Source organism: Rhineura floridana, chromosome 9 (genome assembly GCF_030035675.1).
Source record: "Rhineura floridana isolate rRhiFlo1 chromosome 9, rRhiFlo1.hap2, whole genome shotgun sequence".
Classification (NCBI taxonomy): Eukaryota; Metazoa; Chordata; class Lepidosauria; order Squamata; family Rhineuridae; genus Rhineura; species Rhineura floridana.
This window is the reverse complement of record NC_084488.1, coordinates 52,920,078-52,934,520: the sequence shown is the minus strand read 5'-3', so window position 1 is coordinate 52,934,520 and position 14,443 is coordinate 52,920,078.

Genomic DNA, 14,443 nt, shown 5'->3' with positions numbered 1-14,443 from the left:
ATGCTTGCAGATCGTATGTTTAAAAACAGAGCGGGAGAAAAATTTACTCTGTTTCAGAAACCTGAGAACGTTCCTGTTAAACCGCCCGGGCGAGAGATTCCAGGTATGCAGAGACCATGGCAACTGCCGAGAGAAGCGAAGGGAGGGCAGAGCTACCCCAAAGTAACTTCTACTCTGTCGGAGCCTGGATTACAAAAGAAGCCCCTTGTAGAAATAACCTGCTTTAAATGTGGAAAAGTTGGCCATAAGGCTAATTCCTGTTCTGAAACCTTGCCTAAGCCCACTCCTGCTGGAAGGAAGAACCCAAGGGTTGCCCCAGTTGTGCGTGTAAGAGACTTAGCTTCACCTGGAGCGGAACTCCCGGAACTTTCTTCTTGGTCGTCAGCGGATGAGAATGAGGGAGCAGAATCGGACTTTGTATTCTCTGCTCCAAACTCCCAAGACCGTCCTGAAACTCCTCGTGGACCTGTAGCCAGAGCCCTTTTGGTGAGTGTTGTACAAAATATACCAGGGGACAGAGAGGGAGGAGTAAAGAACAGCTTGTTTCCAGAGAAAAAATCCCAAAACCCCTTTCACCGGAATGTAAAGAATGGGTCCAAACGCAGTTTTCAGAACCCATAATGTTAACTGTATTAAGGTCATGGGGAGAGTAGACTCGGGATCTGAGATTACCAGTATTGCTGAACACCTGGTTAAGCCGGAACAATATGTCCCAGACTTACAAGTGACTGTCATGGCGTATGGACCCAAGACAGTGCAAGCTCATGTAGCTGAGCTGGTGCTTTCATACAAGAACTGGACTGGGTGCCACAGAGTCTTAGTTCACCCAACTAACAGTTTATGGGACGTTTTAATAGGATCAGACCTGCTTTTCCTGCACCACAAAGAGACTGAACGTAGAGCGGAGAGGGATGCTCTTGCTAGGTCTCAAGTTCTGTTAGACACCTTGAAATATAATGGGAAGGAAGCCAAGGCTTCGAAAGAACAAACCGTGAGCTTGCCTGAGCTGCAGGAAAAAAGTTCCCTTTTGCAGCCCAGAGAAGGGGGGTTGATGGAATGCAAAGTGCCGCCTGCTGGCTCTCAAGAAACTAAGACAGTTTTATTAAAGAAGGGAAGCCTCCAGAGTTGTAAAAGCAAGACGGAAGCCAACCCAGCTGCTTTGTTAAAGGCTGAGAAACCTAATTCTCTTAATGAACATTTAATTATGGCTTGCACTAAGGTGTGTGAACTTGCAGAGGATTCTTTGGATTTGGTTACAGAGAGTCAACAAGAAGGGGGGATAACTGAAGCTACCCTGCCCAAAGGTTTGACTCATGAGCAACAAAATCAATTATTCCAAATCCTGACTGAATTTAAACCCATGTTTTCCAGTAAGCCTGGAAGGACTGATTTGGCTATTCATTCTATTGACACTGGGAATCACCCCCCCCATGCAAGCTTCTCCGTACCGGGTTACAGGACGGAATGCGGAGGTAGTAGAGAGGGAAATCCAAGCTATGTTGGAAATGGGAGTTATTGAACCCTCTACCAGCCCCTGGTCCTCCCCCATTGTGCTAGTGGCTAAACGGGAAGTTAATGAAGTGCGTTTCTGTGTGGATTACAGGAAGCTGAACCAGATTTCCCAAGTGGATCCGTATCCTTTGCCTAGGATGGACTATTTAATAGAAAGATTGGGAGCAGCAAAATACATCACTACTCTGGATTTAACCAAGGGGTATTGGCAAGTGCCTCTGGATGGGGACGCTGCTGCGAAGTCTGCTTTTGTCATGCATATGGGGTTGTTCCAGTTCAAGGTTCTCCCATTTGGGCTTCGAAACGCTCCAGCGACGTTCACGAGGCTTATTAATTCCGTGATTAATGGACTAGGCGAATTTTCTTGCGCGTATCTGGATGATATAGCCATTTTTAGCCCTGACTGGAATTCACATATGAATCACTTGAGAATCGTTTTACAGAGACTGCAGAGTGCTGGACTAACCATCAAAGCTCAGAAATGTCAATTTGGGCTGGGAGAAGTTGTCTATCTTGGCCATAGGGTGGGGCAGAATCGTGTAAAACCCCTGGAGGCTAAGATCGAAGCTATTCAAAATTGGCCTGTGCCTAAGACTAAGAAACAGGTTCAGTCTTTTTTGGGGTTGGCAGGATACTATAGAAAATTTGCTCCACACTTTAGCAGTGTTGCTACCCCCCTAACTGAATTATGCAAAAAGACTATGCCAATGCGTGTCATTTGGACTGATAAGTGTCAAAGTGCTTTTGATGCTTTAAAGATCTTGCTGGTAAACTACCCTGTATTGAAAGCCCCTGATTTTTCAAGCCCTTTTGTAGTTCAGACTGATGCATCAAATTTTGGGCTTGGTGCTGCCTTGCTCCAGAAAGATGCTGCTGGAGATTTGCACCCCATTGCATACATTAGTAAGAAATTGATTCCAAGGGAGCACAATTTGGCTACCATTGAAAAGGAGTGTCTTGCTTTGGTTTGGGCTCTTGACAAGTTATGCCCGTACCTATGGGGGCATCATTTTCAATTGCAGACAGACCATTCCCCTTTGTGCTGGTTAAACAGGATGAAGAACTCCAACCAAAAATTGTTGCGTTGGAGTCTGGCCCTCCAAGATTTTGATTTTTCAATCCAGTTCATAAAAGGGCGCGATAATGTAGTAGCTGATGCCTTATCTTGCTTACCTGTTCCAGTTGATTGATATTTGACTCATGCCTATTCCACTGACTGATTTCCCGGCTCTGGTGACCTCTGGATTGTTTTTAGACCTTGTTTTACTCTTTTACGCTTTTAACATACCTTTTGGACTTTTATATGATTTTATGGCTTCTGACCTTTTTTGGACCTGGACCAGCTTTTGGATTACCCCATTTTTTATCTTATTTCTTTATTTCTCTAATAAAGTCTTCTTTTTTAATGTCTTTATTTCCTGGGTATTTTAAAGGGTCCCCTAATTTTTTTTGGTGTTATTTTGTAACTTTTTTGCACCTTTTGAAATGTATTTAGAAGGCATAAGTCAAGAAGTAGCTCACTTGCTTATTGTATTATTAATCTTTTTTCTTTTAATGCTGTATATAGTGCAATGTTGATATATTGATGTAATTCCTGATTGTTCCTTTTATCCCTGGTTGCTGTGGCGATGACGCAGAACTATCCAGAGTTCTGGCATCATCTTCCCAAAAAGGGGCATGTCATGAACCTGTAATGTTCATGAATTATTAAAAACCTTAAAAGCAATACTTTGGCTCCAGCAAGGAAATCTGGGAGATTTTTACAGTTAGAAAAGACAAGCCTTTGCCAATTTGCAAATCTGAGTTTCACTTCCCAGCTGAAGATGGTTAGAGAAGCCTTAACAAGCTGCACCTGTTTATCTTTGCTGATTAGCAAGTGCCTGGTACCCAAGGTCATCCTTGGCCTGTACCGTTGGAAAACACAGTTGGGAGGGGGGCCTGCAAGGCGCGAAAATGTGGGAAACATCGAGAAGAAAGTTACATCAGCTAATTCCTGATTGGTCAATTAATCTTGGACCGTTAGGATCCTTTTCCTTTAAGTATAGGGCTAGAGATCCATAGCCTTTGTTCTCTGTTCTCTGCCTACGCTGACTTGGCACCAGAGTTCCAAACCTTTCTGCCTTATGGTTCCAGGGGGTTGCCTATGGGAGGTAACCTATGTCTGGTTCCATTGCTTTATGTTGAACATCCATCTCTCTTAGGAGGGAGGCCACACAACCAACTACCTCGTGTGTAAGTAGTTAGGTGAGTTAGTTTGTTATTTTCTTGTTGTGTGTATGAATTCTCTTGTAAGTACCTAAGCCCCTGTTTGGGTGTATGGTCTTAAAGGATTACTTGCTGCTATATATTTGATGTGCACTTATATATCTTAATAAAGCTACTTCTATTTAACTTGGTGTGTTCATTGAGAGAAGGGGTGGTTCTGGATTCAGTACCTTGACCATTCTCAGTCACTAACTACCAAGGAAGGGTAAGAAGTTAAAGGCTTGGATCTTAAGTGTTAAACCAGAGGTGCCAGGCAAGGAGTGTAACTGTAACTCTTGCCCCCTAGGACCTTGGTTTTATATACTTTCTGGGCTCAGAGATCCCTTGGCTCTGAGTGGACCAATATACAGGGGTGGTGGTAGCCTACCTTCTACCTTGCAGGGTTGTTGTGAGCGTACACAGCCTTGGCAAGGGTGAAGTAATAGTCTTTTGGTTCCAGTCTCATTTCCCTAAGGGTGGGGGTCTGAGTCTGATACATGATCCCTGTGCCTTGACGGTAGGGATTCATGACAGGGGCAATTTAAGAATAGGATCCTCTGAAAAATTAAGTGAATAAGGCAGGGCAAGTGCACAACAAAAGCCTCATCTGGAAGAGCCCCCAAAAGTCTACTCACTCCAGACTTTCCCTCAATGACTGTGGATTTTTCATGATCACAATCACCCTATAATTACTTCAGTGATCCAGAAAAAACAGCCTGTATAGTAACATATGAAGAGTTAAATATTAGAACTTTGTATTATGGGCTAGAGTTAGACTCTACCCCTTGGATTTTCTTTTGCTCTGCTTTTCATTTGCATTTTCAGTTGTGCTATTTACCCAGCTAGCAACAAAGAAACATGTTAGTTTGCATGCAGTAAAAAGTAAGAATTTGTTTATCCTGCAGTTATTATAATAGGTAGAGGAAGATTAGGTGCTTATTGCTAAAGGGTGAAATAAAGAATTTAGAGTGATCTGGAAAAAATGGCTACTCTTTTAAAGTAGTATACTCACAATCATAGTGGCTATTTTTTCTTCTTTTTCTTGATTACTTGATGGCAAAGGATGAAAACAGCCATAGAGGAATAGAAATATTGCTGTGTATACTACAGTTAGTTAGTTGGCTGGACACCTAAGCCGTAACTCAGGCCTAATTTCTGATTTTCCCTATTGTGCACCTCAGCATGAGGCCTTTTCAGGGTTTCTGATAGAAAAATCAACCCAGCAACCAGTAAAAACAAAATATATAATTGCTTTCCACAATCAGTTTCCAATTGCTTAGTTCTTCCTTTATATAGCAACCAGTTAAAATGTTTTCCCTTGACTCTGTAACAGGCCAGGAACAAGTCTAGAAGGAGGGATTCTCATGGAGGAATATAGTATTTATTTTCTCTCTGCCCTTCCCTAAACTTGTAGTATGGACAAGTTTGTTTTTCAGGTGGAATCTAAAAGTAAGATATCTAATGCAGCATCAAAGCCAAGCTCAGGAGCCCACTGTCTTTACCAAAGTAGTTCTGTTCATGAAGAATCAGAACACAGGGACAAAGCACAAGTGAAAGGGGACTGTAACTATAGGCAAAGTCAAGCTGCTAAGTCTGGTATTCCTGGGGAATCTTTCAAAAAAGGGTGAGACAATCCAACAGATTAAACTTCATTCATATAAGTTAACACACTCTCTGGATGGAGGAGTGATGAGGAAAGTCACTGTCTTTCCCTTTCCCTGTCCTGGTCTCACATCCTCTCCACCAGTGAGGGGGGTTGGCTCGTGCTATGCACCTCTCCCCCCCATGCCCCACTTAGAAATGTGGCTGCCTCACCTAACAAAGAAGACTGGCTACAGGGTGGCCATACCTGATTATTTTACTTAAATGAATGTCTGCTTGGGTAGCCTAGGTTATTCTATTGTATTTTACAACATCCCTGCTGAGATACAACAGAAATCTACTATTTGGAATTCATGAAAACAAGTGAAAACATTTTTGTTTCAACAAGCTTTTCCAGCTAGATGGGGAAAACATGATTATGCTTAGGTGTCTGCTCTTGGTGTTTACTTATATTGTTTTTAAAATCTATCTTTGTTGCTATTTGCCTTGTTTTAGTTGTTTTTACTGTATGATTGTAAATAAGTCTTGAGAAAAATGAGGTGATTCAAAAATTAAAATCATTATAATCATCACCAAAATAATATTTGCTAAGCCTTAAAATACTGCTGGGCACATGTAAATAAATCTTGAGATTTATATGAAAGGTAATTAATAATTTCATAACATAATACTACTCATAATAATAAACAATTAAAATAATATTCACTAAGTCTTACAATATTGCTGGGCAAATACTACCAAGGTGTTCCAAGAAAAAACCCAGGGTGAGATCCAATTATGTCCATCTGCTTGCACAAAAGGACTTCTGTTTGCACGAGACTTCTGGTTTATCTCCTTCACACACACACCCCATCTCCCATTCTGCTCTGGAGTGTGTCCCAGGGCAAGAATGGAAATTTGTTCTTGCGTGTTCATTCTAGCCAAGGCCCAAGACTGGATGCCAGTAATAGACTATTAGAGATATATGAATTATCACTTCGGTTTTCAAACCTGTTTTTTCTGGGTGTGTTAATTTTGTTTGGCCACTCCCCCGTTCTTGATGGGTGCTCTTTTGCTGTGGAGAATTTCCAAAAGGCAGCCTGCACATACTAGTGACTCTGTCTGTATTTTCAGGATTAAGCCTAGACGTGTATTTGTGTGTGCATACCAGGGTTGGTTCCTTTCATAAGAAGGCCCTTTGCAAAAAATATCCATTGGTGAGTGTGACGCCCTTCCCTGGCTCTCCCTGTCAGGTTCCTACCTGCTCATGGTTACTGCCTGTCACTAGGCACCACCAGGGACTCCACCAGTCCGGACTGTCCTTTTTTATGGTTTCTCTCCCCGCTCTAGCATAGACCTCACCAGATCCCCCTGCTAGGCCGCACCACCAGTCACGTCCTATAACCCGTATTCCCAGAGACTCTGCCTGAGTCTCTCTATCAGGTTACCTCTGTGACTGCGTGCTTAAGCTGTCCCAATCCCTTTGTATCAATGCAGATAATCCTGGTTTGCTCTGAATACTTGTGGTGTTATTCTTCCCTTCCCCGCTGCCACCATTTGTCACTCTTCAGCCTTGGTATTTACCTTACCCTCCCTTCTGGTCTGTGAAACCCCAGCCAAGGATCAGGCCTTTGGTAAACCAAATACAGTATTTATTAAATAACAAAGATAACAAGATTACTTTATAAAGGCACATAAGCATATGGTTTCATCTATTACTATGATACTTGACTTATCATAAACTAGAACTCCCACTCTCTCTTTCTCCACACTCTCCTGACATCCACCTCTCAAACAACTCTCACAAACCTACCAAAACAACCCTCTCACGTCCTCCCTCTCAAACAACCCACTAACATCCACCCAGATTTAACTGTCATCCTTCCATTTATACTCTTAGCCATTCTCAACCCTCAGCCAATCATCCAGCATTCTACTGCCCATTCACTCCCCCCTCCTCTTTCATTCCACTTACCATGTATCTCCTATACAAACAGCACTTACCATATATACACTAATACAGGAACATCACAGTGAGCACTCCTGCTATACTGATGCACCCTGAAAGACTTACCTGCCAGCAGCCTGTCTTAGAACTGCTATTTAAATTTCATGGCTGTTGTACTAAGCTTTCTGATGGGGCAAGGCAGACGCAGAGCAGGCATCAGCAGGGTTGACAGTGGGCCTTAGGCTGTTGCATGCTAGCACTGGGCCTAATATGTAAATATTAAGATCCATCTACCTTCGTACAAAACACACAAAACTCAAGATGAACCTGAATTCTCCTAGCATAAACATAATAGCAAAGAACTAACCACTTCCCATCAGATTCCAATAAAATCCCTAAAAGGCAAGTTGTTAGGGGGGAACAAATTAATACACACAAATCCATTATTTATTTTATTTATATCCTGCCCTTCGTCCCAGTAGGAGCCCAGGGTGGCATTATGAACACAATTCTAAAATATTTTGATTCATACTCTTTGCAGATAGTAGTCATGCTGTGGGTGCATAATGGTTTTTAAAAAATAGCTTTTCTTGTTAGCAAAGGCACTTTCTGAGAAAAAAGAGAGAGATAAAAAAAGAGGGGAGAAAGAGAAATACTCCCCAGAATGCTATAAGGAATAGGGATGCCAGAACTCCATTTTTCAGCCAGAGACTCAGGAATCTGAGGGCCCTCTCCGGTCTCCGGTCAAATCACCCTCAAATACCTGGATCCCTGGCTTCCCAGGCTCCCACCCAGCAACGCATGCATGATTCATGCATACCTTTCCCAGGGGAGCTGTCCTTGCTCTCTGCTTGCTGGGAAGAGGTCTGGGCAGGCCACTGCCTCCCCTCTTTCCTTCCTGCCCATGTGTTTGTTTGCGCGCATATGCATGCTCACTCGCTCACTCACTCACTCAGCAACCAGCCGCCACCGCTGCATCCCTCCCTCCCTGGTACTGCCTCGCCCTGCCCCCTCTTCCTGCTCAGCACCTGACACAAACTTTAGTCTGTGAGTTTTCTCTCTTCCCAGAGCTCAAACCGTTTGGTGAAGAGCTGCAGGCAGAAGGATCATCGCCAAAAGGCAGGCTGGCTGGCTTCCTTGCTCCTAAGGGTAGGGGGCCATGCAGGAGGGGTGTATCTTGGACGGCTCCTCCTCACTAAAGACACTCAGGAAGTGAACACGGTGCTCCCTAGGCGCACGGGGTGGCTGGTCAAGTGCATGGCCTTTCCTGGGCACACAACCCCTTACGTGGGGCAGGGCAGGGCAGGATTGTGACAGGGCAGTGCAGGAGAGGACAGCCCCATCGGAAGGGCCACCAGATGGGATGCAGCACAAAGAGCAGCATCGGGGCAGGCCCCAGCAGGCGTGGGGCGGCAGTCCGAGGCCCATGACAAGGCATGCGAGGGCAAGCCCGGGTCAGTGGTGGAGCACACGGAGGTCCTGCTTGCATAAAAGATAATTTTTGCAAACATATTTTGATGTGCCTTTCATCACTTTTAAAATATGGTTCCGCAAAAGCCTTCTGGTTGATTTTATCTTGATTGCCTCCATATTTCTGTAGGTTTTTCTTTACTGTTGATATTTCCTTATTTTCTTTCTTTTCCTCAGAACTTGGAAAAGTTACTTTTTTGAACTACAACTCCCATCAGCCCAATCCAGTGGCCATGCTGGCTGGGGCTGATGGGAGTTGTAGTTCAAAAAAGTAACTTTTCCAAGCTCTGCTTTTCCTATGTTAAAATAACTATGCATCCGGTGGCTTGCTGACATGGGCAGGGAAGGGAGGGTCTCTGTGCATGCCCAGAGTCAACTCTCCTTGCTTATCATATCCTGTGTGACTCCCCACCTCATCCCACCCTGAGTCCAGTGTCAGAGGCTGGCTGCCATAGGGAGCCACCCTGCCACTGGTGCTGGCCTGGAGGCCTTGTAAAAAAACCAAATATTCTGGCTGCTAATAAAACCAACAGTCAGAACATTCAAAATAATAAAACCAACAATGAGTTAAAAGCGGATGAAAAACATAGTAACTTCTACATGCCTGGATAGGCTTGCCTAAACAAAAATGATTTTAGCAGGTGCTGAAAAGAGGTGTCTGCCTAATGTCAATAGGCAAGGAGTTTCAAAATGTAGGTGCTGCCACATTACAGGACTGATTTCTTACAAGAGCAGAACAAGTACTATGTGGCCCCCATAACATGGAAAGCACAGCTTGAACTTGGCCTGGTAGCAAATCAGCAACCAATGCAGATTTCAGAGCAGAGGTATTATGTGCTGATAGGATCTCACTCATGTCAGCGATCGTGCCGCAGGATTCAGCATTAACTGACTGGATGCCAGGATTTTTTTAATTTTGGTTTTCGGATATGAATCCAGAGTGGTTGTGGGATGCTGAGTTGTCTGCCTTACTCATAGGAATTTTGTTGTGGTTGGTATGGTATTGCATTTAGGAAAGCATCACTGTCTTTTCTTTTTCTGTTTGCATTTCATTTACCTTTAACCTCACTCCCTTACATCCATAGAAGCAACAGCAGTAGTTGCATGCGCTTAACTCAACCCCCTTAAACCCATTGATGATGCACCTTGTGGGTTGCATGGCAGTTTGTTTCTTGCCCAATAGCGGCAAAAGAGAATTCACATATTTGGAAGCGTGGTTGCAATTGTTGTTGCTCCCAAGCTGCTGTCTGTGAAGGTAGATCAAAGCACGTGTTTTCTCTCTGTCAATTATATTCACTGGAATTGGGTTGGCTGATGAAGTGAGTTTATAGCACCCCACAGAGTAGACAGAAAGAGTAGAGAATCTTCTTACTCTTACTTATTTATCAGACCTCTTTCTGAAGTGAAGGGTCAAATCTATAAAGAACTTTGGAGCAGCCATGTTAAAAGTTAAGGGCAGGTCATTTCCAACCCTGCTTGGATATGGACATCCCTGTAGAAGATCCCTAGTCAAGCTTTACCAACAGCACAATCCAAACTATATCTACTCAGAAGTAAGTGCTATTGGGCTTAGTCCCTTAGGAAGTGTGTTTAAAATTGCAGCCTTCAAGGGCATCCATCTTTACTCCCGAATATTCCTATCTAACATCTCCATAACACTAGGCTCCTTTCTTCCCACAATGGCCTTCCGGTGACTGGCCCAGCCTGAAGGCACTTAAGCCCTTCTTGCCGAAAGCAAATAGGCTAGATTAAATGTTCCGTACCCAGGCTCCATTTTTAGCTAAGATTTTTATCTTAATTTCCAATCAGATAATTTTTTAAAATTGTATGCTCCAAGCAACTGTGATTGATGCTTAATGTATCATGCTTAATGACATCACTCAGACCCGCCCCTTTGACATCACTCAGGCCCGCCCCTGAAATCTCAGGTTTTGGGATGCTTCTGACCTGGCAACCCTAATAACGAAGGTTACAAAAAAAAATTCTGACAGATGGCAGGATGAAGTTGATTTGTCAGGCTTTGAGACATCATGTCAATGCCATTTGTTTAAAATATGGTTTCGTCTGGTTATGTTAAGGTTTTTCTTTCATGCTTGTTCTGCCAGAAATAGTTTGGAAACAAAAGATTATTTGTCAGTTACGTACATTTGATACTGTTTGTTTAAGCATATTATAAACTGAACTATTGTTCATATACTGTTCAGATGTTAATATTTAGGGTGGGCGGGGAATCTAGAAATTATGCATAGTGGATAATTCAGAACTCTTAGTTAGGGATGGACAAATCAGTTTATTTCTAGTCTCTGCCACTTTTGCATGTGTTCATCAATAAATCTGTTCTGCCTCATTTCCATAATAATCTGAGAAAATTGTTGTTTAAAAAATCTGCACAAGAATTCTCATTTAAAAACTTTTAAACATATTTTCACACAAAATACACATTTCTAAATGAATTTTCTGTCAAAGCACACATTTTAAAATGCATTTTGTTACACTTTATTTATATTTAGTCTTATGCTGTCATTCATGATATTTATCCCAGGGCAGTTTGTGACTTGAAATCTGCAGCAGAACATTTGGAAGTGCAAATGTCAGTAGATAACTGTTCCAACCTGCATATTCATTTGGGAGATACAGATCATGTCAGTTCATGTCAGAATTCACAAAAATTAAATTCCTCAAGTACCCCTATTCTGAGTATAATCTAATTTAGCTCAACAAAAAACACCAGTTTAAGTGGAAGTAAATTGTTGCAGAAGTGGGGATATATGGGAGCACCTTGCAAAGCACTAATTGATTTAGGGGTAGACCACATACATTCAAATAGTGCAATCATGAAGACCTACTGTAATTAATAAGAAACACTGAACATAGCTAGAATGATCTGATTTTCTAAAAACTTTCACCTCAAGGATAAGTTTCTCCATAACCTTGTAATTTAAAAAAAAATTATGAAGGTGCTAGAGCTCTCTACATGTAAGATACAATCCACATCTTTACTTCTTTCAAGGCCAAACTACACATGACAGCAGATACATGGTGACTATCAAAAGTGGCCTCCCACCCCAATGATATGAAATATGAACAGGGAAAGACATGATCTGATGACTTCCCAACAAAGGTAACTGCAACTATATAGGGAGAGAGAGGTGGATTTTAGCTGCATATACTATGTTTGCAGTAGTGTGTCATTTGGCCCTCATTTCCACTGCCAAGTAAGTCTGTGTTTGTGTGTGTGTGTGTGTGTGTGTCTGACTGACTGATTGACTGCCTCTGGTGAGAAATTAATGTGCTTGACTTGAGATAAATGAACTTCAAGTATACAACCAATGTATCACAGTGGTTAAGGGGATAATGATACTGGTTCAAATCTCAGCTTTAAAAGAATTACTGGCAAAAATAGCAAAAGCCACAGAAACAATAAATTTTCCTGTCTGAGAAGCAAGTGCCCTTTGCCTCTTCTTTCAGTGGCAGAATTTATGTTATTATACTGTGACTGGAGAAGCTAACCTTACCAGATGTTGGAGTAACATCTATTTCTGCCCAATGACCTTGCTCTAATTATTATTCCAAGTTTGTGTTTTAAAAGCCTTCCTCAGGCATTGTCCTGAACATACCAAGTGGTGGGGGCAGGCATGCAAGCCCTGCCCTCAATATCGCTGGGCGCATAGACTCTTCTCAGAGCTTCCTATGTTGAGCATGAGGGTCTGAAGGAGGCTTCTATGGACAGACTCACACCATACATTTAAAGAATATCCAGTGCATTAAAGCACATGACTTTACCCAAAGAGTCCTAGGAACTGTGGTTTTCCCCTCAGAGGTACAAATTCCCAGCACCATTAACAAATTACAACACATATAATCACATACCCACATTAAATAACAGACACACAAACAGACTAGGCAGAACACAAAGAAGTGGAGAAGGCAGAGGCAGTTGGTGGTTCCCTGCGGAAGCACCTTGGACAACTCCTTGAAAGTTTAGACTAAATCCTAGAACAGATTCCACTGCCCCACTGACATGGTAAAAAATGTAACTGTATTGCCTTCAAGTCAATTCCGACTTATGGCACCCTATGAATAGGGTTTTCATGAAGCTGAGAGGCAGTGACTGGCCCAAGGTCACCCAGTGAGTTTCATGGCTGTGTGGGGATTCAAACCGTGGTCTCCCAGGTGCCACCAGAAAAGAAAAACTGGCCTGGTGGTGCAATGGTAGATGGATCTCCAAGCTCACCCATTCAAGAAAATCATTAATAAAACTTAATCATCAAAACATTATAAACACGGAGTCCAGATGCATATATGTTTTCCTGTAGTCTCTTGGCATGTAAAGGCAATCTTCTTTTCAACTGTTTATCTAGCATAAAATTATATTATGAGCATACTGGATTCCTGACAAGCTACATCAAGCAGGATCATGATAGCTGTTGGAGATGTTCACTCCCAAGTGCAATGCTAATATGCTTGTTATAAGATCAGGGTCTTCAGTGAACCAATCCCTTTTTCTTTCTGTTCTTCTATTATCATATTTGCATATTATCCCACATTTGCATATTATCCTGCATTCAATTGTAGCATTTTGCAGATAGCATCTTATACCTTCACCTCTCGATGTGATATATAGAGATAAGGGTTTTTCCTCCTTAATGTAGATATTCAGAGTCTTTAAATCCTCTGCTGTTCCAGTTTGCAAATTATTATCTTACTATTATGCCACAGAAACCTACAGAGGGTAAAATTACAGAAACTTATTGATGACGTGTGCTCCCAGGAAACTCTTAAAACTATGAGACAGTATTCCAGTGGAATGTTGCATTAAATTACATAGTACAAAAAACTTTGGTGAAAATTATAGCCAGTTTCTTTAGAGATATGTCCTACCATCTTCAAGTCACTTTGTGGATGCCCTACAAGATGGCATTTTGATAGACTGAAAATGTTCTGTGTTTTCTTACTCCCTTACTTGGAATGGCCATCTTAACCACTGAAACAGTAAGCCTCTAAATACCAGTTGCAGGGAATTGCAGGTGGGGAGAGTGCTGTTGTGTTCAGGTCTTGTTTGCAGGCTTCTCATGGGTGTCTGGTTGGCTGCTGTGAGGACAGGATGCTGGACTACATGGGCCTTTAGACTGATCCAGCAGTGACGTTCTTATTCCTCATGTTGCAGATGGGGTACCAAAGCTGAGAGACTGTAGCTTGCCTAAGGTGACGTCAGTCAGTTTATGGCAGAGACTAGATTTGAACCTGGAACTTCCTGACTGATAGCTCAGCCCCTACACTACGTTCTGATGGGAGATAGAGTCCACAGGCTCCCCATTCCTGATGTACAGCATCTTTCAAGGCCACAGCTCAGACATGAAGCTATGAGAGTGATGGAGAATGGCATCCCTGTGATACTGCAGCCTGTCATGGTTCCTTACCCTGATGTGTCTGAGTCTGATCCATGCTCTCCATGCTGGCTCTCTGGAGTGGCAACACTCTCTGTAGAGAGGGAGCTGGACCTGCCAAGGAAAGAGAGAGGATACAGGCATTCTAAACTCTCTCTCTCTCTCTCTCTCTCTCTGTGTGTGTGTGTGTATAAATCAGTTTTCATGCTTTCCAACTTTCCATTCTTGGGAGGATTTGAGCAGAGATGGCTGCAAAAGCAAGCATCCCTGCTCTCTTCTTGTGAGAAAGTCTGGGACGAAC